The sequence below is a fragment of the Ptychodera flava genome, unplaced genomic scaffold, assembly GCF_041260155.1.
Source record: "Ptychodera flava strain L36383 unplaced genomic scaffold, AS_Pfla_20210202 Scaffold_51__1_contigs__length_905262_pilon, whole genome shotgun sequence".
Taxonomy (NCBI): domain Eukaryota; kingdom Metazoa; phylum Hemichordata; class Enteropneusta; family Ptychoderidae; genus Ptychodera; species Ptychodera flava.
This window is the reverse complement of record NW_027248373.1, coordinates 411592-438341: the sequence shown is the minus strand read 5'-3', so window position 1 is coordinate 438341 and position 26750 is coordinate 411592. Positions and strand designations below refer to the sequence as shown.

At 37.3% G+C, this 26750-nt stretch overlaps 1 long non-coding RNA gene across 1 annotated transcript; it reads left to right on the top strand.

Annotated features, from left to right (window-relative positions):
* Window positions 1-14411: 14411 nt before the first annotated feature.
* Window positions 14412-15241, top strand: LOC139128385 (uncharacterized). Its single transcript, XR_011551279.1, has 2 exons — window positions 14412-14655; window positions 15052-15241. It is a non-coding gene; the product is annotated as an uncharacterized lncRNA (long non-coding RNA).
* Window positions 15242-26750: the final 11509 nt, after the last annotated feature.

Sequence of the window (26750 nt, the reverse complement as noted above, 5' to 3'; positions counted from 1 at the left end):
GATATTTACTTGCGATTTGACAGACTCTAGTATCGTCTAGTATCGATCGATGCTAGAGCCAGTCCTCGGAAGTCGGGCTTGGCCTGAACGGTGAGGTTGTGAAATCTCCGATATATATCGGATATTTACTTGGGATTTAACAGACTCAAATATATTGATATATTGATATTAGAGTCCCCAAATCGCCGATAAATATCGGGTAAATATCGGAGATTTCACAGATCCGGCGTGCCGAGGTACAAGGCAAGTATTCTAGTATCGTCTAGTATCGATATTAGAGTCCCCAAATCGCCGATAAATATCGGGTAAATATCGGAGATTGCACAGATCCGGCGTGCCGGGGCACGAGGCAAGTCATTCTAGTATCGTCTAGTATCGATATTAGAGTCCCCAAATCGCCGATAAATATCGGGTAAATATCGGAGATTTCACAGATCCGGTGTGCCGAGGTACAAGGCTAGTCATCATAGTATCGTCTAGTATCGATATTAGAGTCCCCAACGGCTTCCCATGGAACGACGGCATTTCATTCTAGTATCGTCTAGTATCGATACTAGTCCCGAAAACGTCGATATGTCAAACTTCGATACTAGATTGTAAATATCCGATATTTAAAAATTATGCAAAGTCGCGCCTTCATGAAATTTGTGATTCGTCTCTTAACGTAGGTTTCGACACTTCAGTATTATTACTCTTCATCAGTTGCCCTAATTTTTTGGTATTCCTTTCCTTGAATTTAATTATGAGTCCCTCAAAGGGGAGAAGCCAGAATCATTTTTTAAAAGAGTCAATTGTTGTATTGACTCCATTTGTCTATGATCCGGTGTTGTGCTGCCAAAACTTACCCATCCCTGAACGTAGTTGTGGATGCTTAGCATTTCAGTGTTGGGACATATTTCAAGTCAACGCTTGTGCTGTTTTTCTCAATGTTAGAAATATTTGTCATGGAAGGCTATTTTAGGAAATAAAACATTTTATGTGTTAGTGAGTGCTTTACCTTTCACTGATTTCATGTTTTTAACACTGAGATCAGATGCCCAACTTTTTGTTTTGATAGTCACCTTCATCGAAGAAATAAAAAAGAAAAAAAAAGAGTTAAAAATCACAATAAAACAGTTTGATGTTAGGATTTTGAATGGTGTCTTTTTTATTTATTCAATGGCATTTTCTTGGCCCCTATACTGAGTGCGGGTAAAAAATCTCCGCTACATTTGGATTTTTACCTGATGATCGGACCAGTTGACTTGCTTCAGGGCCAGTGATTTTTTAAAGTTGCTGGCCGCTTGACCAGTAGAGATTTTACGTGAGTTTCGCACACTGCATGTCCCACATTGAAATTTCACTCAAGACACATTTAGTCACAATCATATTCTGCGGGTGACAGACTACAGTAAATTCAAAATGAGCAACAAATCCTGAAGGTATGGGCATCAATAATCAGAGGTCTCCTTTATGTGCGCACTCGATCAGTGCCCAGGTTTACACACCGGTAAAAGTTTTGAGAATAAAGAAACGACACAAAAACTTTGCGTGAACTTCAAGAGGGTATTCGAGGATGGAATCTCTATACCTGTTCAATTGATTGATGTCTATTTCTTGTAAATACGACTCCATGCTGTAAGTGACATCATGCGAGCATAGTGAGTTCTATCGTGAAAAATTGCCCCCTGCGCACAGACGCCCACAACGTATGAAAAAATATTAAACGCTTTTTTAGAAACCAATGATACTTTTTTAGTGTAAATAAAGATTAAAATCTTACAAAACATGTTCTAGTAATATACTGATTCGATCATTAGGATTTCACCCACGGTTGCTCGTGGTTCATTTGTATGGTAAACTCTCCGAAAGATGTGAATCAGTTAAACACGTAGAGGCTGATCATGAGATGAGAACTGTTTACAATACGCATAAAGATTATCCATATCTTTAGACTTGGTTCACATCAAAGCTTATATGACCTGCATAGTGGAAGGCTAGTTAAATTTACGTTTCCTGTGATGAACACAGGTCATGCTGAGTTTTGTGTGAGAGATCGCATTCGACATTCTCAACAACACCATGTGAATTTTATGCACATATCTTGGGGGATCGAGAGGTAACTCCTCTCAATATGCCAAATACGATGATGTCGTCCTATGAATAATACATCCGTAAATACAAACTTCATCTCATCAATAATTTATAGCACTGCAGATCGTGCAAGAAAGCTAAATCTGTGATTCCGGGAGAAATTCTCTTGCATAGCGTTCATCCAACTTATGCATTTCATATAAAAACAGAACACAAAACATCGAGTTCACCCTACTCAAACATTCACAAATCACAAACTTGAACCAAGTCTACCGTATCGTATACAGTCAACGGCTATTCATTGTGTCCTAACCTAACTCTGGACTTCTAATGATACTTTTGGTCACTCTTAGAAACCGTGTTTTGGTTTAGCATTCACTTGAAATACATGTCCCGATTAGAAAAAACGGCCAAGAGCGACAAGACTCATCTCACGCCGCCACGGCCGCCATCTTTACTTTTACAGGGTTCAATACCACTGAACACTTATACGGCGTTGTACTATCGTCATCGCTGTTCATTTCACGAAAAGCTGCAAGTTTCGTCTTTATTCTGAAATAAGTGGGAAGACTAAGATAGCATTGAGAAAAACTTAAGTTTCGCTAACATGCAGTATCACGGGGTTTCCTACTAGCTTGAATGGGTATCTCATCGCCGCTACGAACTCGGACCATACAGCGCATGAAGGCGCGACATAGGCTTTTTCTTTATTATCGGATAATATCGTCTAAAATTTCTAAGTTAGAGAGTTCCAGGAACATGAGACCAAAGTGATCTAATAGGGATAATATTATCGATTTTATCCGATAAAACAGCGTTTTTAGAATTTTCCACCCATCTGCTTCTAATATTAGACTCTAACTTAGAAGTTAGACGATATTATCGATTTTATCGGATATTATCCGATAAAACAGCATGTCAGGCATCTGCCTCTTGCCCACTCGTCTAATACTAGACTCTAACTAAGATTTTAGACGATATTATCGATTTTATCGGATATTATCCGATAAAACAGCATGTCGGGCATCTGCCTCTTCCCCACTCGTCTAATATTAGACTCTAACTTAGATTTTAGACGATATTATCGATTTTATCGGATATTATCCGATAAAACAGCATGTCGGGCATCTGCCTCTTCCCCATTCGTCTAATATTAGACTCTAACTTAGATTTTAGACGATATTATCGATTTTATCGGATATTATCCGATAAAACAGCATGTCGGGCATCTGCCTCTTCCCTACTCGTCTAATATTAGACTCTAACTTAGATTTTAGACGATATTATCGATTTTATCGGATATTATCCGATAAAACAGCATGTCGGGCATCTGCCTCTTCCCCACTTGTCTAATATTAGACTCTAACTTAGATTTTAGACGATGTTATCGATTTTATCGGATATTATCCGATAAAACAGCATGTCAGGCATCTGCCTCTTCCCCACTCATCTAATATTAGACTCTAACTTAGATTTTAGACGATATTATCGATTTTATCGGATATTATCCGATAAAACAGCATATCGGGCATCTGCCTCATCCCCACTCGTCTAATATTAGACTCTAACTTAGATGTTAGTGTCTAATATTAGACGAGTGAGGTATGGCTGATGCCTGACATGCTGTTTTATCGGATAATATCCGATAAAATCGATAATATCGTCTAAATTCTAAGTTAGAGTCTAATATTAGACAGGTAGTGAAGTGGCCACTGTATTATCCAATAAAAGAGCATGTCTGGCATCTGCCTCTTCCCCGTCTAGTACTAGACTCTAACTTAGATTTTAGACGATATTATCGATTTTATCGGATATTATCCGATAAACAGCATGTCGGGCATCTGCCTCTTCCTCTCTCGTCTAATATTAGACTCTAACTTAGATTTTAGACGATATTATCGATTTTATCGGATATTATCCGAATAAAACAGCATATCGGGCATCTGACTCTTCCCTACTCGTCTAATATTAGACTCTAACTTAGATGTTAGTGTCTATCATTAGACGAGTGAGGTATGGCTGATGCCTGACATGCTGTTTTATCGGATAATATCCGATAAAATCGATAATATCGTCTAAATTCTAAGTTAGAGTCTAATATTAGACAGGTAGTGAAGTGGCCACTGTATTATCCAATAAAAGAGCATGTCTGGCATCTGCCTCTTCCCCGTCTAATACTAGACTCTAACTTAGATTTTAGACGATATTATCGATTTTATCGGATATTATCCGATAAAACAGCATGTCGGGCATCTGCCTCTTCCCCACTCGTCTAATATTAGACTCTAACTTAGATTTTAGACGATATTATCGATTTTATCGGATATTATCCGATAAAACAGCATTTCGGGCATCTGCCTCTTCCCTACTCGTTTAATATTAGACTCTAACTTAGATTTTAGACGATATTATCGATTTTATCGGATATTATCCGATTAAAACAGCATTTCGGGCATCTGCCTCTTCCCCACTCGTCTAATATTAGACTCTAACTTAGATTTTAGACGATATTATCGATTTTATCGGATATTATCCGATAAAACAGCATGTCGGGCATCTGCCTCTTCCCCACTCGTCTAATATTAGACTCTAACTTAGATGTTAGTGTCTAATATTAGACGAGTGAGGTATGGCTGATGCCTGACATGCTGTTTTATCGGATAATATCCGATAAAATCGATAATATCGTCTAAATTCTAAGTTAGAGTCTAATATTAGACAGGTAGTGAAGTGGCCACTATATTATCCAATAAAAGAGCATGTCTGGCATCTGCCTCTTCCCAGTCTAATACTAGACTCTAACTTAGATTTTAGACGATATTATCGATTTTATCGGATATTATCCGATAAAACAGCATGTCGAGCATCTGCCTCTTCCCCACTCGTCTAATATTAGACTCTAACTTAGATTTTAGACGATATTATCGATTTTATCGGATATTATCCGATAAAACAGCATGTCGGGCATCTGCCTCTTCCCTACTCCTCTAATATTAGACTCTAACTTAGATTTTAGACGATATTATCGATTTTATCGGATATTATCCGATAAAACAGCATGTCAGGCATCTGCCTCTTCCCCACTCGTCTAATATTAGACTCTAACTTAGATTTTAGACGATATTATCGATTTTATCGGATATTATCCGATAAAACAGCATATCGGGCATCTGCTCTTCCCCACTCGTCTAATATTAGACTCTAACTTAGATGTTAGTGTCTATCATTAGACGAGTGAGGTATGGCTGATGCCTGACATGCTGTTTTATCGGATAATATCCGATAAAATCGATAATATCGTCTAAATTCTAAGTTAGAGTCTAATATTAGACAGGTAGTGAAGTGGCCACTGTATTATCCAATAAAAGAGCATGTCTGGCATCTGCCTCTTCCCCGTCTAATACTAGACTCTAACTTAGATTTTAGACGATATTATCGATTTTATCGGATATTATCGATATAAAACAGCATGTCGGGCATCTGCCTCTTCCCCACTCGTCTAATATTAGACTCTAACTTAGATTTTAGACGATATTATCGATTTTATCGGATATTATCCGATAAAAACAGCATTTCGGGCATCTGCCTCTTCCCTACTCGTCTAATATTAGACTCTAACTTAGATTTTAGACGATATTATCGATTTTATCGGATATTATCCGATAAAACAGCATTTCGGGCATCTGCCTCTTCCCCACTCGTCTAATATTAGACTCTAACTTAGATTTTAGACGATATTATCGATTTTATCGGATATTATCCGATAAAACAGCATGTCGGGCATCTGCCTCTTCCCCACTTGTCTAATATTAGACTCTAACTTAGATGTTAGTGTCTAATATTAGATGAGTGAGGTATGGCTGATGCCTGACATGCTGTTTTATCGGATAATATCCGATAAAATCGATAATATCGTCTAAATTCTAAGTTAGAGTCTAATATTAGACAGGTAGTGAAGTGGCCACTATATTATCCAATAAAAGAGCATGTCTGGCATCTGCCTCTTCCCCGTCTAATACTAGACTCTAACTTAGATTTTAGACGATATTATCGATTTTATCGGATATTATCCGATAAAACAGCATGTCGAGCATCTGCCTCTTCCTCTCTCGTCTAATATTAGACTCTAACTTAGATTTTAGACGATATTATCGATTTTATCGGATATTATCCGATAAAACAGCATTTCGGGCATCTGACTCTTCCTACTCGTCTAATATTAGACTCTAACTTAGATTTTAGACGATATTATCGATTTTATCGGATATTATCCGATAAAACAGCATGTCAGGCATCTGCCTCTTCCCCACTCGTCTAATATTAGACTCTAACTTAGATTTAGACGATATTATCGATTTTATCGGATATTATCCGATAAAACAGCATATCGGGCATCTGCCTCTTCCCCACTCGTCTAATATTAGACTCTAACTTAGATGTTAGTGTCTATCATTAGACGAGTGAGGTATGGCTGATGCCTGACATGCTGTTTTATCGGATAATATCCGATAAAATCGATAATATCGTCTAAATTCTAAGTTAGAGTCTAATATTAGACAGGTAGTGAAGTGGCCACTGTATTATCCAATAAAAGAGCATGTCTGGCATCTGCCTCTTCCCGTCTAATACTAGACTCTAACTTAGATTTTAGACGATATTATCGATTTTATCGGATATTATCCGATAAAACAGCATGTCGGGCATCTGCCTCTTCCCCACTCGTCTAATATTAGACTCTAACTTAGATTTTAGACGATATTATCGATTTTATCGGATATTATCCGATAAAACAGCATGTCGGGCATCTGCCTCTTCCCTACTCGTTTAATATTAGACTCTAACTTAGATTTTAGACGATATTATCGATTTTATCGGATATTATCCGATAAAACAGCATGTCGGGCATCTGCCTCTTCCCCACTCGTCTAATATTAGACTCTAACTTAGATTTTAGACGATATTATCGATTTTATTGGATATTATCCGATAAAACAGCATGTCGGGCATCTGCCTCTTCCCCACTCGTCTAATATTAGACTCTAACTTAGATGTTAGTGTCTAATATTAGATGAGTGAGGTATGGCTGATGCCTGACATGCTGTTTTTATCGGATAATATCCGATAAAATCGATAATATCGTCTAAATTCTAAGTTAGAGTCTAATATTAGACAGGTAGTGAAGTGGCCACTATATTATCCAATAAAAGAGCATGTCTGGCATCTGCCTCTTCCCCGTCTAATACTAGACTCTAACTTAGATTTTAGACGATATTATCGATTTTATCGGATATTATCCGATAAAACAGCATGTCGGGCATCTGCCTCTTCCCCACACGTCTAATATTAGACTCTAACTTAGATTTTAGACGATATTATCGATTTTATCGGATATTATCCGATAAAACAGCATTTCGGGCATCTGCCTCTTCCCTACTCGTCTAATATTAGACTCTAACTTAGATTTTAGACGATATTATCGATTTTATCGGATATTATCCGATAAAACAGCATGTCGGGCATCTGCCTCTTCCCCACTTGTCTAATATTAGACTCTAACTTAGATTTTAGACTATATTATCGATTTTATCGGATATTATCCGATAAAGCAGCATATCGGGCATCTGCCTCTTCCCCACTCGTCTAATATTAGACTCTAACTTAGAAGTTAGTGTCTAATATTAGACGAGTGAGGTATGGCTGATGCCTGACATGCTTTTTATCGGATAATATCCGATAAAATCGATAATATCGTCTAAATTCTAAGTTAGAGTCTAATATTAGACAGGTAGTGAAGTGGCCACTATATTATCCAATAAAAGAGCATGTCTGGCATCTACCTCTTCCCCGTCTAATACTAGACTCTAACTTAGATTTTAGACGATATTATCGATTTTATCGGATATTATCCGATAAAACAGCATTTCGGGCATCTGCCTCTTCCCCACTCGTCTAATATTAGACTCTAACTTAGATTTTAGACGATATTATCGATTTTATCGGATATTATCCGATAAAACAGCATGTCGGCATCTGCCCTTTCCCCACTCGTCTAATATTAGACACTTACTTACATTTTAGACGATATTATCGATTTTATCGGATATTATCCGATAAAACAGCATGTCGGGCATCTGCCTCTTTCCCACTCGTCTAATATTAGACTCTAACTTAGATGTTAGTGTCTATCATTAGACGAGTGAGGTATGGCTGATGCCTGACATGCTGTTTTATCGGATTATATCCGATAAAATCGATAATATCGTCTAAAATCTAAGTTAGAGTCTAATATTAGACAGGTACGCAGTGAAGTGGCCACTATATTATCCAATTAAAGAGCATGTCTGGCATCTGCCTCTTCCCCGTCTAATACTAGACTCTAACTTAGATTTTAGACGATATTATCGATTTTATCGGATATTATCCAATAAAAGAGCATGTCTGGCATCTGCCTCTTCGTCTAATATTAGACTCTAACTTAGATTTTAGACGATATTATCGATTTTATCGGATATTATTCGATAAAACAGCATGTCGGGCATCTGCCTCTTCCCCACTCGTCTAATATTAGACTCTAACTTAGATGTTAGACGATATTATCGATTTTATCGGATATTATCCGATAAAACAGCATGTCGGGCATCAGCCACTTCCCCATTCCTCTAAATTAGACTCTAACTTAGATAACTTAGATAATATTATCCGATAATGCCTATAGTGCCAATGTCGCAGTATCCTCATACAGCGAACTCGCCCCCATCTTTTCCATCGCCAAATGTTGTGGTGTAAATGTACACCAGGGAATACAAAAATCTGCGCGTCAAAACTGTTACTGTCCAAAAAATCAAAAATGCATGAACGATCAAAACGATCGAAACCAGATTATCGATTATCGGCCGCGGCACAGTGAACGGTCTGACGTCAATTGGACTCGGGTTGAAACTCATCTCGCGTCTACTGTCTATGATTATATTTGCAACAACCTCGCCTTTTGTTAGATAAGGTATAATTCCGTAGCAAACAAGGTTAAATACTTAGTAAATAACCATACTGCCACAATTCAAATGACCAAGGTGTGTTCAGACACAGACAATCAGTGGGTTAGATTATCTCAGTTCTACGACGATCGCGTCCATTGTGGTGCCAATTAATGCTAATACCTTATCAAAAGCCTCGTTAGCATTAATTTGCATCACTGCTTAATCTGCACAAGTTGACGGGATAGTAATGGAACACACCTTGGTCATTACATGGATGTAAAAAATATTTTTTTATTTTTTCTATTTTTTACATCCATGGTCATTAGAACTGTGGTAGTATGGTCAACTTTTGGTCAATTCAAGAAGTCACTTTGGATTTTAAAACTTACTTCAGTGAAACTGATAGTATTTCTGGTTTCTACAAGAAAGCTCCTTCAAGCTCACACTTTTTCCTTCACACACTCGGGAAAATACAGATTACAACAGAAATGGTGAACCAACGTTTTTATCCGACATAATGGAAATTGTTTTTCAACCTCAGACCCGACTTCTAAACTACAGCTATTTTCTAAATTTAGAACGCTATTTAGAAAGCAATTATTATCGTTTTAGCCGACATATCATTGGAAAAGTTTTTTTTAACTTGAGGCCCGACTTTCTTAACTACAGCTATTTTCCAAACTTAGAACACTATTTTGAAAGCGATAATTATTAGTGGTTTTGCCTCTTTTATCGTTTTTAGCTACTTAAGCTTCCACAGGAAATACACGTAGTTTAAGAATGGCTTTGAGGAAAAGACACAATTCCGCACCCAACTCGTTCTTTCTTCATATGCAGAGATCGTAACGCAGTTTTTAGGAGTGTATTTGATCATAGACCCTCGAGAAAAAAAAAACTTCTCGAGGGTCTATGATATGACCGATAATATCGACAGTATTAGTTCTGGACCTGGAAATATAATCGAGATATCTCAATGTTCTCGGTAACAGTCAAACATAAATAATGGCTGTCACTTTCGCTATTAATTTGGTTTGTCGGTCCGTTTATAGTCGAAAAAAGCCGTGACTTTACGCACACTTTGATGGGGGTGGGGGCGCATCAGTCGGGAGCTGCACTTGTATATTTCTGATCACGGTTTGTGGAGGGACCGTGTTCTGGTAATTAAAGTGTGACGGAATAACAGTATACTTCCATAATGAAAAGCTCTTGCTGCATCTGGCTTTACAGTGGCGATTCACTATGTATTAATTAATTGTTTCGTGCTTTACCATGGTAGTCAACCATGTACACATACGGTGTTTTTGTTGTCCAGTCAAAAGACAACTTTTATCGTGGCTTTAATCATGCATGTAAAACTGCAAATAAATACGCTGTCTTCTCTACTGTGCAAACCATGACAAAATGATTGTCTTTTTTGTTGGGTTGCATGAGCACAGAGGTGACCCTTTGAATATGTCTATCAGTCCAGTAAAATACTTGATAAAGTCACTACTTTTTACAGGTAGTCAAACTTTTGTACGTCATTTCCTGCATGTTTGTCACCCCCAAAAGACATGGTTTAAGCCGTGTATAACATAATGTACAAAAGCACCGCCTGTACCCGCCTGCTCCCCCCATGTATGAATGGCATAGAATTGTGGAGTTTGTCACCCCATGATACATGCAGACATAAACATAGATATTTCATAATGAAAAACAATATAATACAACTGCTATGAAACAGACTGTAGTATAACTTGCAATACTGCACGATGAAAAAGTGTTGAAACAACATTATACTTCCACATAGGAAAGCTCTAGCTGCGCCAGGCTTTACAGTGGTTATTCACCATGTATTAATTAGGAGCTTATACACCCCTTTCAAAGGGCAGCATATGTTTCTTGCTTTGCCACGGTGGTCAACCATGTACACATACAGTGTTTTGTTCTCCAGTCAAAAGACAGCTTTTATCGTGGCTTTAATCATGCATGTAAAACTGCAAATAAATACGCTGTCTTCTCTACTGTGCAAACCATGACAACATGATTGCCTTTTTTGTTGGGTTGCATGAGCACAGAGGTGAACCTTTGAATATGTCTATCAGTCCAGTAAAATACTTGATAAAGTCACTACTTTTTACAGGTAGTCAAACTTTTGTACGTCATTTCCTGCATGTTTGTCACCCCCAAAAGACATGGTTTAAGCCGTGCATAACATAATGTACAAAAGCACCGTCTGTACCCGCCTGCTCCCCCCTTGTATGAATGGCATAGAATTGTGGAGTTTATCACCCCATGATACATGCAGACATAAACATAGATATTTCATAATGACAAACAACATAATACAACTGCTATGAAACAGACTGTGGTATAACTTGCAATACTGCACGATGAAAATGTGTTGAAACAACATTATACTTCCACATAGGAAAGCTCTAGCTGCGCCAGGCTTTACAGTGGTGATTCACCATGTATTAATTAGGAGCTTATACACCCCTTTCAAAGGGTAGCATATGTTTCTTGCTTTGCCACGGTGGTCAACCATGTACACATACGGTGTTTTGTTCTCCAGTCAAAAGACAGCTTTTATCGTGGCTTTAATCATGCATGTAAAACTGCAAATAAATACGCTGTCTTCTCTACTGTGCAAACCATGACAAAATGATTGCCTTTTTTGTTGGGTTGCATGAGCACAGAGGTGAACCTTTGAATATGTCTATCAGTCCAGTAAAATACTTGATAAAGTCACTACTTTGTACAGGTAGTCAAACTTTTGTACGTCGTTTCCTGCATGTTTGTCACCCCCAAAAGACATGGTTTAAGCCGTGTATAACATAATGTACAAAAGCACCGCCTGTACCCGCCTGCTCCCCCCATGTATGAATGGCATAGAATTGTGGAGTTTGTCACCCCATGATATATGCAGACATAAACATAGATATTTCATAATGACAAACAACATAATACAACTGCTATGAAACAGACTGTAGTATAACTTGCAATACTGCACGATGAAAATGTGTTGAAACAACATTATACTTCCACATAGGAAAGCTCTAGCTGCGCCAGGCTTTACAGTGGTGATTCACTATGTATTAATTAGGAGCTTATACACCACGGTCAAAGAAGAGGGTTTGCCTTTGTCTGTGGCCACTGTATTACAATAAACAATGCTGGAATTTGTCTCCTATACCATGTCGGCAAATGTAGCCAAAGATGTGCTTAACGTCACTGCTGTAATATACGTAAAGTTATTGAAAGTCTCTACTTTTGTCAACTATGTCGGTACACTGAAAGGCCCGAATAGTTTTCGAATATTCCATGTCCGGTTAAAGTTTACCCCCAAAATTTAACCATGCTTTACCCACCCCGAGCAAAGGGTGTTAAATTAGCTTTTTGGTACAGTGATAGAAATTTAGCCTTGGTGAACCCCTCCATTGATAGTGAGCAGTGTTTGTACTTATCAATACGCGTATCTGTGCCAACATGTGAAATTTTACAAACAATACACATGTTGTGTATAAGGGATTTTCCGATATGGATGATGTACCCTTACACGTAATTGCCAGAGACCTTCTCAATTGTCATAAATGACCAATTAAGTGCAAGTTGGTTGAAAATTAGGCCAAGTATGTTATCTAACACAATTTGGTTGTTTCACATTACATTGTAGGGGAATTCGCACAGATATTTTTGGCTCAAATAACGGTGCCAAATCCCGTAAAAATTTTTAGAATGATTATTTTCCGTATTTTTCTAGGGATTTCAGATCACTGACTTGGTGTTTGATTGGGGGGGGGGGGGCTCCATTTATAGGGCTTCAAAGAGTGGCACATGGCTCATTAATATTCATAAGCATTAATATTTCTGAAAAAAATTTAGGATATTTTGTATGCTACAGTATTCTGTATGTTTGTTTGTACATATTCCATGTGTTTGATTTCTTAAGGCTTAAAGTACATCTAAGCATAATAACAACAGCAAGCCATTTCCACTGTACCTTCAAGGGATTTTTTTTCATTTTTAACTGAACTGTGCGCTCTCCTTACCGAAAATTATTTCTACTGCAAATTTGCCGTAAGTTTGCTGCAAATATGCAGCAAGCATATAGCTTGCAGGAAGGAGTTGCAGAAGTTTGCAGGTAGATGTGACCCTCCTGCAAAACCTGAAGTCAGTTTGCAGCAATTTGCGGTAAACGACTAAGTTGCTGCAAATTTGCGGCAAACCAGATTATTGCTGCAAATATGCAGCAACACATGATTGACATATTTCCCACTATTTCATCACAGGGAGTACACACTACACACTGAGTACTGTTGCACTTCGTGACCAGTCATGTGTAAGCAACATAAAATTGATCTTTCATTTATATTCTATGTTCCTTTATTTCATAACAGACAATTCACTTTTTAAATTATAATAACTGGTAATGCTAGATAATGGACAGCTTCAGTTAAGCTGGTGAAAGCAATTGCATGGATATAAGAGTGCATCTATAGTATATACTGTAGTGACATGATGTAATAAAAGTGCCCTTTGACAATCTGGTTGGGTAAATTATGGTTGGATCGAAAACTGAATTTTTAGGGAAACAAATTTTTGAAACAGGGACTTGTCTGTCTTGCAAGTTACACCCTGTATTTTCTGCGAATGATACCAAAATGCAAACAGTTTCGAACGAAATGTGCGTTTGATGATGGTCTGTAAGGACACGTAGACTTTTGTTACTGCAAATCTGTACAGTAATGTTTCCGCTACTACCTCCAAGCAGAGTAGTGGCTGTGCTCTAAGCTATTCATCCAATCAATATAGTACATGTATACGGTACGTACAATGCACTGCAGCTTACAGTCTGTGTCCCATCGATGCCGCTGACAAAATCTCGCCTTCTGATAACATGGGTCGAGGTAAAGGGCTTTTGTCCATGTTTTCAGCGTTAGAGCTGTATTGCCAAGCACAAATTTGAGATTTAGGATTACACTCCATCCCGAGTCGCTGTACGAAAATTCAAAGCGCCGCTTCACCAACGTCCAACACGTCCTGTGTATCAGCTGTAAGCAGCCAACATGTTTACACTCTCCGGTCACGGTTCATAAAGGTCAGTTCACGCATTGATATTGATTCTTTGTGCTGAAAGAATTTTTACTCTCTTTTTAGTCTTTCTATGATAAAAGTAACCATTTTCATTAAAATAATTAATTAGATGCTATATTAAGTATGAAATATAACGGATTGGTGCAGATGTAGAGTCAATTCCAGCATTTAAAAATGGGACTACATTATCAATCGCGTAATGATTTTTAGATCGCACTTCCGTTATCGTCATGAGGCTTGATCGGCGCGAAGTTAGATTTTAGTACCATCGGCCAGTGTCGGCTGTGTACTTGTGAGCAGGAGTTTTCTAGTGGACAATTTCGTGATCTTTCTATGGAATCGCCAGCCAAATGATATCACATAGTTGCAAAAACGTGTATACAGTACCAGGGACAGGCGGAGTTCTAAATTTGTGAACGCGAGCGGCAGTAAAGATGCCGACTATATTTTCTGAGTACGGTATTTACTCACAGCACGGAGAGCGACCTGCAACCGGGAATCGTCCAGCGTCTGCGAGCCGTTCAGAAATGTAAGTCAATGTACCGTTCGTCTGTACATCGATCGCTATAATTATGTTCTGTAATCGTTGTATTGCAATCTTTACCTAAAGATAAATTTTCGTTGAGTACTGATTCATACTGAATTCACTTTCGTTTCACAACAGTTACTTACAGTAAGTGCTGAGATTTTTGCAGATTGTCGCCGTCGTGTATGTAAACAACATACGGCGAGTTGTCCGCTGTCTGACATTTTAATCAGTATTAATTTAATTTCGATCATGAATATTTATGCATTTCTGCTTCAATTTTTCAACTTGATTTTGTCTCATTTTCAAATAATTATCGATTTCTTTCATGAAATTTACAATGTTTGGTCAAACGGTAAAGACTTTAACACTCTTCCCTGAACGATTTATATTTTTCAGAATCCATTGCTGGTACACTAAAGGGACAAGAAATTCAGAGAACAGAAAGCCAAATCGCAGCCTTTGACAGTAATGTTAATGTTACATGAAACTTCTCAAGTCAAAAGAAAAATCTTGACATGATCATGACACTTATGTGGCATGAAATGAACATGGCATATAAAATAAATTGTACCACAATTGAATTTAACCTTTTTTTCTCTGTCATCTTTTTGTTTCTAATAACTTTATTTGCGCTGACCATTGTTTCTCGTGAAACTGGTATTTCAGAGTTAAGTTGGATAAATAATATTTATATATTGGCCGACTGTGGACAGCGCAAGATGTGTTTTATCCAACTAAACTCTGAAATACCAGTTTCACGAGAAAAATGGTCAGCGCAAATAAAATAATTTGCTGTATGGAGTTTGCGGCAAATTTTCAGTAACATTCAAATTAATTTGCCGCAAGTTTGCTGCAAGGATTGTGCTGCAAATTTGCTGCAAAGAGTTTTGCAGCAACGTTGCGGCAGGGAGTTTGCTGCATATTTGCAGCAAGTTCACAAGAAACCTAATTTGCATCTGAAAAATGAACCACCCGCATATTTGCGGCAAATAGTTTGCTGCAAATTTACTGCAAAGCTTGCGGCAAATTTGCAGTAACAGTTTGCGGGAGGCCTAAAATTTCGGTAAGGGCTTAGACAAAGCAAGAAAAAATCTTATTAGTTATAAAGGAATATTTTGTAGCTTCTGAAAAAAATAATTTTCTTGTTTGTCATGTTTTCACTTCGCTTATATCATCCCTAACATGGCGAGACACCGGTGAATCGATAGTGCTTTGGCCCTAGTCATGTGATCTGGGTCCCGGTAAACCGGTTTGTTGATTGAGTGATTCGTCTTAACGGTGTTTCGGAACCAAAAATGGGGTTCCTTCATCAGTCGCTCTCTTATTTTGTATCCCCTCGGCTTGGTTGCGTGATGAAGTCATCTTCGTCCTCGAGGAGGAGAAGCCAGAATCGTTATTGAGAGAGTTAGCCACTATTGACTGACTCTATAGTGAGCGATCCGGTGTGTGGTGTCATATTATAATTAACATGACCCAGCATCGACCGGAGTTTCTGGACGCTTATAAGGATTTTTGTTTTAGGGCATATTTTGAGCGTTGCTAGTGCTCGTTATGTTAACAGTAAATGTTGTACTAATCTGACAACGATAACTTGTTTTAGGCATTTAAATCGATTAACCGAACTTTTGGTTTTATGTCAATTTTTCATGGACTTTGTAATAGATTTCGGGTCGATATTGGTGCCTGCTTTCCGGTGTTTGAAAAGCATGTTGTGAAAGGCTGCTCGAGAATAAATCTTATTTCTCTGTGTTTAGCCATTCCCAGGTTTCATGGTTTCGTTAACAATATTTGCTGTAAACGGCCTTTGAAATCGGTTTGGTCGTTCCGGATATCGACGGAATGCTTACTCCTTCACATGTTGGTCAAAGATTCATAACGAGCTATGATTTTGTAAGAAGGATTTGTTTTAGATGCTCGTTTTATAGACCATGAAGAGTGTCGTTAGAAAACGACTCGAGGGTTGATCCCAGAAGTAGAAGTAAGCTCAGCTGCAGTGATTTTTTGTTCATTCTCCTGTGTTAATAGAGTCCTCCCTTATGTGCTTAGTTTAAGCGAGCAGGCCGTAAATACGCAAATACGGAGACATCACTATCTGAGCTCGTCTCAGACTGGTTTGATGAGACTTTGAGCTTGTTCTATTTGTAGCAAGGCAGGATGTGATACTGGTTTGAGTATATTTACATTGCGTCAACGTCAAAGTGGACCGTACGTTATCTGATAGTTAATTGGTTTCAGGCACTAAACTTTGATGAAGTTTATTTTGTCCCAACGGTTTCCGTGTAAGAGCCATGGTTAAAATATGTAACTGCGTTACATATGAGGTAGTCGATGGATATCCCGGAGGGTATTCTCGTGTTTGCTAGCCCTTGACTTAGATCACACACGGTCTTTCCATACAATGGAGTGTCCGTGCTTGTAAATGACCTAAGAAAGCAAAGACATAAAGTGGGAGATTTACTAGTATGAGCGACTTCCTGTTTACCCGTGTTTACATGTCTGGCTTGCATTGCGTTCCGGCGTCACACAGTTGCACATTTTCAGTAGCATAAGCGCGCCGAAGTCGGACGTATTGGTATACTACATTCGTTTATTTTACACAACATCTAGAAGCAGCTGATCGATGAGATTACTGGGTATGCCGTATTGGCTACTATCGAGAGCCCGACACATGGACATGGAAGTACAATTTTCCTCCCGTCCGACTGAAAAGTTACCCGTCTCGGACGGCAGGACGGGCAGTAGTTTCTAACGCTGCTAACACCCCAGCGCAATGATTTGATGATGTACTAGGGATCATTTCGTCCGTCATAAACGACCAATTCAGTGCAAGTTCATGTTTCCCGCTCAAATTGTGTGGTTTCGCATTACACTGTGTCGAGTAATTCGCTTGGAATATTTTCGGCATATATGCCTCCCGATTGTCGTCAAAATTGTGCCGTAAAACGCGCGATGTATCATATTTAATTCTCAGGTAACATTTTAATCGGAATAATAGTGAACAGTAACTAACTGAACTATCGTGTAAATTCATTTACTGCGTTGAAGATAGAAGTGCGCGAGGATTAAAATAACTCGTTTTATATTAATAGACAGGTATAAATACGCAAGCGACAATTTAATAATCTTCCATAAGAATACACGATGATTCCTTTAGTTTTGGCGGGAAACGTTTTAGAACAGAACGCGCGAGCTCAATAAGCAAACAAAATATTATGCACTTCAATTTCCCGCACAATCATTTAAATATTTATACATTTGAAATGCCGTTACCAACTTTTTTGACGACGATGACGAAGAGATACACTCGGCTGATCACTCATCAGATACATGTATGATAACTTACCTCTCTCTGAAGTCTGGCGGTCTTGACGACTTCACCCGCAGGCGATATCCCTGGATTTCTCCGACAACTTTACTTAAAATTTTTAGAGTAAAGTCGCCTCGACTGACAAATTTCGTCTTTCCTTTTATGACCCCTATTTCCTGGCCATGATCAGGAAAATCCGATGGTACTTGCTCCGTGACGATAGGCATTGTCCTGATTGTCACTCACTCATATCAACTCACTGCCCGGACGTGGATTGAAAGTGAATGATATTGGCATGTATACAGGCATCATATACTGAATATAATTGCTTACACAATTGCACGTGACCCTTGACAAATCATATCATTCGTGAATTTAATGGAGGGAAAGGGGATCCAATCAAGGGATGATGGCTAATTACATGTAAAATTATCTGTACCAAGCACGCGCAAATGGGTCATTTTGAGCGGGGAAAGGGGGAGAGTGTAATTTAACTCGATGAATAACGCGCGAAAACTTGGGTTATAAAAAGTGATTGAGGAACATCAGAATAAGGGAGGAGAATGGGAAATGAAGGAAATGCTAGTTTATTCTTTTGATGATATCTTTAATCAACCAAGGAAGCAAAGTGGGTAGCTGTGGTAACGCAGCTACCTGTTGGCGGGGTAGTTTCCACAGCTAGCAAATGCAAATGGAATATGATGCTGTCGGAGAAGTGATAAAAGTAACTACTGTTCAAACGTTCAAGACACACCACTAAGAAACGTACTGGTCGTAGAAAAAATATACCGCACACACACACACACACAAAGTATTGTTTCTTGTCACGTAAGCTTAGATTGTTACAGAGTAAGAGTAATCAAACATTAAAAACCACGACTGACGACTGGTCGCAGACCCGGGGTCGCAGAATATGACCCCACTACGCTACATGCAATCACTTACGAAATTGCGGTACGGCGCATGCGTTCAAAAGCCACGACCAGCGACTGGTCGCAGACAACGATTCAGCCAAAAATTGTTAAACCACGACTGACGACTGGTCGCAGAATATGACGAAATTGCGGTACGGCGCATGGGTTCAAAAGCCACGACCAGCGACTGGTCGCAGACAACGTATCAGCCAAAAAATGTATCATTTTATTCACGACCTAACGACTGGTCGTGAATTGTTACACAGGAAAATTACCCCATATTCAAAACCATGACTGATGACAGGTCGTAGAAAATGAACCCATTCCATACAGAAAATGCGACTTGTATTAATTTTAAAAGACTGCTATCATTCATTATACTATCACAGAAGGAAATTCAGGTACTACGCATGCGCTCTAGAATCTAATCCCATACTGCATGAGGTGTCAAAGTGACGAAGAAGCTTGGATCTACACGTACAAGTCAAGTCCTGGATCCACGACCACAATTGAGTCGTGCGACCGGTCCTGTAGCGGGTCCATGTAAAACGCTGTCTCATTTCGGGCCACATATGCAACATAGACTGTAGTCGGATAGCCTAGATTCCCTTTCCCTCCGCTTGCCTCCGTACCTCCGGAGACGGAGGTACGGAGGCAAGCGGAGGGAAAAGGAATCTAGGCTAGTAGTCGGATGGCTATCCGTCCGGCGTCAGTCTGTCTGTATGTATGTATGTATGTATGTATGTATGTATGTATGTCCGTTTGTGAGGATGTCCGTCCACCTAAATATCTTGACAACCGCAGTACTTACCTTACAGATTTGATATTTGTTGGGTAGATGCAAAAAATTTCATATTTGTAATATTGGGGCAATTTTCCCAATGTTTGGTCAATTTTTTTTTGGTCCAAAAACTACTGATTAGTAGCTTTGATATCTCGTGTACAGGTTCCTAGGGTTTATGTTAATTAGATATATTTAAAATTAGGATGAAATCTGCAATTTTGTATTTTGGGGGCAATTTTTCTCATTTTTAGCTACTATAGACTATAGTCTATAGAAGCTATTGGGATGGGTATCCGTCCGGCGTCCGTCGTCAGTCTGTATGTATGTATGTATGTATGTATGTCCGTTTGTGAGGCGTCCGTCCACTCAAATATCTTGAGAACCGCAGTACTTACTGATTTGATATTTGTTGTGTAGATGAAAAATATGATTTTGAGAAACTATTTTTTTTAATTTTTTGATAATGTTGAAAATAGGCAAATTAATACAAAAAAGGCGTTTTTGGTAAAAAATCTTCGTTTTAGGTGGTGAAAATTGCATATTTGTATTTTTGCGGCATATTTTTGTGTTTTGGTAAAAAAATCTTTAAAAATCTTCTTCAAAAAACTACCAGTTAGATAACTTTTATATTTGGTACATATGTCCCTAGGGATGATCTATTTCAGATTTGTTCAAATTGTACAGAAATAATCAATTTTGCATTTTTAAGGCAATTTTTGCCATATTTGGTCAAAAAATGTCTATCTCAAAAAGTACTGGTCTGATAGTTTTGAAATTTGGCATAAAGGTTTCTATAGATGAACTAAGTATTATATATATTGAATTTCAGATGAAATCTGCAATTTTGTATTTTTGGGGCAATTTTTTTCCATTTTTGGTCAAAAAATGTGTATTTCAAAACTACTCATCTGATAGCTAAATTTGGTATACAGGTTCCTACAGATGAACTAAATGATATTTATTTAATTATGATGAAATCTGTAATTTTGTATTTTTGGGGCAATTTTTTCCATTTTTTGTCAAAAAATGTGTTTCTCAAAAAGCTTTGTAATTTGATATGCAGGTTCCTACAGATATCCTAAATGTAAAAGAGTTTCATAATTTGACCTGTGACGCAAACTCGGGGGAAAAAAACATAAAATTAAGGATGTTATGCCAATGTCCCATACAAAAAAGAACACTGTTACCCAACCTATGTCTATATATTAAAAACTCATGGTGATATTCCTTAAATCATCAAAGAGTTACTTTCTTCACAACTGAAAAGGGGCTGATCGTGTCTGCTTATGGTCTTTTCCCCTTCCCTTTCAGAAAGAGTGGCTGTTATGCCCCATCTGATACTCTTCATACCACTGCAGTCTTTATGCCACTGCACTCTCTTATTTCTTCGCAAGCAACATCTATTGCTTTTCCAATCCAAACTTCTCCAAAAGAGACTCACAGACTTTTCTTCCATGCACATTCCTGTTATTATTGTTGATCCTGCAACTGAAAATCCCCTTGACAAGCTGGTTAGGCAAAGATTGCATTTCTTAGACACAGTTTAGTAACTGTGTGCATGCAAGCTGTAGGTTGACCATGATATCCTGGATGGTTTGCCCTTAGATTTGAAGTGCCAAACATTCTTTCATAAATCTGTACTGTTAGCACAACTTGCTCAATGGTTGCTTGGACCATGTAATTCTATCCTGTCTGTTTCTTGTTTTCTTTGCTTGCTTGTCACCATGTGTGTATTTCAACTGGTCATTGTACCAACTGGCCTTCAGTGCCTCACTGTATTGGGGATGGCAGGAGAGTGGTTGGATTTGTTATTGACATACAGTGTAATAAGGGGAGAACCATTTGATTTCTGAGGGGTTATGGAGGATTTTGAGAAAAAAAATTGTCACCAGGGGAGATAGAAGAAAAAAAAATTGATCCTGTAATTATCGCGAAAATGAATTTATTCATTTTCGCAATGGTTTCATTTAATTTGTCTAAAACAAGGGTCAATCATATGCACGGTCACCCATTTATTCAGTATCTTTCAACATGTCAAACAATATAAAAAGTATCTTGCATCAAACAAAATTCATGAAAAATGACCGACTTTGTCCCTTTAATGCCACTCTAGAATCTGTATAGTTTGATTTTCTTGTTTTGTCTCTGTGTTTTGAAAATTTAAAAGCAATAAAAAGTTGAAAAGAAAAAAAATTACTCAACTCTAATCCATGTGTCTAACCTAACCTAATCTAATCTAATCCATTGTCTAATCTAATCTAATCTAATCCAAGTGTCTCCACTAAGAAATGGAATGTTGCAGTGTGGTGGAATTGAACAGCCTTTAGGGTAAAGGTTTCCTGGCTGAATAGATGCAGATTCAATAGCTCTTTTGTGATTGATTCACTTTGATGTTGACAAGTTTCTCTTAACGCCAAGTCTCTTTCACTCTTTGTTTTTAGGCTTATATTTACATACCACATGCATATGCATACTTCCATTTTTTAGCTACTATAGACTATAGTCTATAGAAGCTATTGGGATGGGTATCCGTCCGGCGTCCGTCGTCAGTCTGTATGTATGTATGTATGTATGTATGTCCGTTTGTGAGGCGTCCGTCCACTCAAATATCTTGAGAACCACAGTACTTACTGATTTGATATTTGTTGTGTAGATGAAAAATATGATTTTGAGAAACCAATTTTTTAATTTTTTGATATTGTTGAAAATAGGCAAATTAATGCCAAAAAAGGTGTTTTTGGTAAAAAATCTTCTTCTTCATAACCGCTGGTCAGACAGCTTTGTTATTTGGTATACAGGTCCCTAGGGATAACCCAACTTAGATTTGTTCAAATTGTGATGAAATATGCAAATGTGTATTTTTAAGGAATTGTTTTGTCATTTTTGGTCAAAATATGACTTACATTGTATGTAATTCTTTTACTGTATAAACCCTATCAATTCACCCAGAAAAAAATAATTAATATGATTTTAAATAATTGAATTAATTAGGAAATCATCAAAGCCAAAATAATTTTAGTGTGGAATTATCAGAAAGTTCAACTTTTTTTGACAGTTCATAGTGAAATGCTTACCATCTTGGAGGATTAAAACATGTAAAGGCAACTTTCCTGAATCTCAACTTTGATATATTCTGAACCGTCATTTATGTTATCTAAAAGAAATTGCTCATAATAGTTTGTCATGATAGGGTGGTCAAATAAATAGAGATAGAGAAAGTTCTAATTTCCATTTATGGTTGACTTGGTAAGGATAAAATAAGATTACTTTTTGAGGAAAAAAATAGAGTGGTCAATTAAAAGAGTGGTCAAAGTGATAGGGTTTTTATGGTAAAGCTGGGCTGTAAGATTCCTCATGTGCTATTTATAGCAATTATGCAATCTGTGTAAACAGTGCAATGAAAGTGTAACATGATTCCTTATAATGCTTTTGATGACCTTGACCTTCTTAAGTTACAAACATTTGTCTCTTCAGTGTGCTTTCTCTGAGTACGTACAGTCTCAACTTATTCATCAGAACTTACTTACAATGTTAATTTGAAAGTTAAAATGTGCTTGGTTAATTGGATGAAAATACAGATACCGGTATAGATAACCAGTTGAAGATTCTTTATAACCTGACAGATATGCTGTTTTATTATGACGTAAATCTTGATTTAAGCAAGTCTTGTTTACTTTAATTAGAATGTAATTAACTCTCGTTTATTTGCTATTATAGACTAATATAGTCTGATGAAATATGCAAATCTGTATTTTTACGGAATTTTTTTCCATTTTTGGTCAGGCCATCCTGAAATGAGCTATCAAAGATATCCACCTTCTTTATCAATACATGTGTCACAAAAGGTTATTCTCTATATAACACAGCAGAGCTCTGTCAACTGTTGAGTCGCTTGTTTTTTCAAAACCGCTGGTCAGACAGCTTTAATATTTGGTTTACATGTCCCTAGGATGACCTTAGTGAGATAATTTCATACAGTCAGGAAATACTTAATTTTGTATCCATGTCTATAGTTGCTTCAGGGACTTTGGCCCTATGTTTTCAGGTCCCGATCCTGTCTGACCAATAGTGCCACCTTTAACGCTTGAAAGCTATGATTTCTGTCAATGATTTCCATGTGACAATTATTCAGCTTGTCAGAGTTTAAAGTACCCTTGCTTTGACATTCCCTTGGGTCAATTATACTAAATTAAATTAAGTTGCTACTTTTTAATGTCATCCTCTGTCATTTAAAGGCTTTGACTAATACATGATAAATAGTGTACATTGAATTCATGGACTTTGCTTTAAATGCTGGATGGTTTCAGATTTTCAATATTTAAAAGTAAATCTTCCAACAGAGAACTTAGCAATTCTGTCATCTGTTGATTGCATGATTTTGTCATTACTTTCGTCCTCATCTTGTTTATCAGATGATCTTCATATAGTTCTGTAAATGTCTTCCATGTTGTATATACTTGTCTCTTCAGCATTGACATCACCTCATACATCAAGTATAAAAAAGCAAGGTTGTGAGTGTAGCATGTACAACTGCCAGATTTACTGGTATAGTTTAAACAGTAACTTGATGAATATACCAGAAAAAAATTGCCCAGCCAAAATTGTTCTGGTCCATTATTGCCAATGAAAGCTGTTGTTGGCATTTAACTTACATTAAAAAGCTCTGTAGGTTGTGATTGGCTTAACCTACAAAAAATAGCTTGCTCCCAATGCAAACATTGTATTACCTAGATCAAATCTTAGATCTGGAAAAATTGGAACCTTTCCGCTGTGCTACCTTGGAAGTGCTACCTTGAACATGATACTTTGATGCAATCTCTCGCAAATTTTGTAATATTAAGACAGCATTAAAAATTTGATTCTCAAATTTTCCATGGAAGAATTTCATTAATTGATAGTTCTTGTCTTCTAAATGGATGCATGAATACGGTGCCAGGAAGATCTAACTCACTGACTACATCTGTCAGATGAACATGCATGTGGATATAACATGCATGTCAAATGCTGTATTTCTTGTAATATTCTGGAAACAATAAACTTGTGTGAACGTTTCTTCACCATAATTTAAGACAAACAGAATTTAACAATAAAATGAAAATGCCGTCAGTAAATAATATACAGAGTTAGTATTCTTAACAATCTGAATTAAATAAGGCACTATACAATAAGATGATGGGACCACACAGTTTATGCCAAAGCTTTGAAACACCATATATTCTATTGCAGTAGGAGCAATTATATCACACTTTGGTGGCCATGACAACCATGAAGGCCCCTTAACCATATCTTTCACAATTCCCTTTTTATGTGGCTACCTTGCACTTGGTATCTATTGTATTACCAGTCACATTTATTGAGTTCCAATAAAAAATTGTTAGGTAAAGAGTGAAAACTAACAGTTGTTAGCAAGCTTATTAAGGTGGTTGGAAAGGCTATTTTTGCACCAATTCTTTTCTCAGAGTTAATGTCAAGTTTCAAAAGTTAGAATCAAGATATTTAGTTCAAATTTTCAGGATAACTCCTTAGTTAATATTTTCTCCAAAGAATATAAAAATTGTATATTTGCAGCCATGATTTTGAAATATGACACCAGTAAATATTAAAATTTAATTTTTCATATTTTTTTTACATATTTGAATTTCATAATAATTGGATAGTATAATATTACCAAATTAATTATAAATATGTTGACACTATTTATTGTAAGATTTGTACGGCAGGGTTTGTAAATAAAATTTGTTTTATGATTTTACATGGGTTTATATATCAAAAATTATTAAAAATTCTTTCAAATTTCAAAATGTGATTTTTTAAAAAGTACTTCAAATACAAGAAAATTGTGCCGTACAAATCTTATCTGTAACCTTGTTAATAGGCTGTAAAAATTCCATGTCCATATCTCATTTCAAAGTTGGATTAAATTGGTATACAATTATGTAGGAAAACTGTTATTCTGTCAAAAATGTTGAAAACAAGCCATATTTGCACCCCTCTTTTGAAGTCATAGAGCATTTTTTTTTGGTTAATCTCACTTTTGACACCTCTTTGACACTCAAAGAATCTAAAAATGCATTTACAATAGCAGTCACTCACTCTGAATGCCAGCACCACCTTGTCAAACTTTCCTGAAAAACAGCAAATAATGACTTTCCCTTTTCAAACATTTTATTAAAAGCTAGGGGACCTCTACCATAGTTAATACACTAAGGACTCCCCAACTTCTTCTTATTTGGTCAGTTTTCAGAAGTTTTAACAGGCTATAACTCTGCAATGCCTTTGTGCCCAAAAGTATAGTTTTTTTTATTCCACAGAGAATGTTGACTACTTTTATATTTTAATAGTTTTGTTGAAATTTATAACTGACGCTCTAGCCTTTCCAACCACCTTAAGAGATCTGTATTGTTGTCTCTAAAGTTATCTTGATCCAACATCGAATGGCACCCAGTGTTGTAAAGGTATCTAGATTTCTTTAACTCTCCATGCCATTAAATCCTCAGTTGTGCTGCAATGATAAAACTGGGTGGGTACAGGTGGATCACCTTCACTTCTCTCTTTCCCTTCAAGATAACCATAGGTGACATTGTTGTTTGATGAAATCACAAGTACCACTGTCCAATAGTTGTTGTTTGGTTTTTCTCTGGTCAGATTCATAATAATCCTTCTCCTTTGGGGTAACATACACAGGTGGGCAAAATGATCTCCTTCCAGGATAAATATTTTTCATTAAGTACTCTCTGATGATTTCCTTTTGTTTGTGTTTTCCGGCTGTGCTAAGGTTCAGAATATCAGGAGACAATTCACGTCCAGTAACTGATACAAGTTGTCTCCCTGGTGTTGGTTTGAAATACAGAGCACCTCTCAGAACTATCTCAAATTTTGTCAACTCACAGTGTTGACAGTTGAAATTCTGGCAATGCGTTTCACGTGCGCAAAGGCTTAGCAAAATGCGTATTGTCATCATCTGAATGCGTAACGGCCACGCATTCAACCGTGAACCAAAAATTTGGTAATTAATTTGTTTGACTCTTGTAAAAAATGTTTACGATAACAGGGATATTTTTAATAGTAACATGATATTTTGATGTACCGT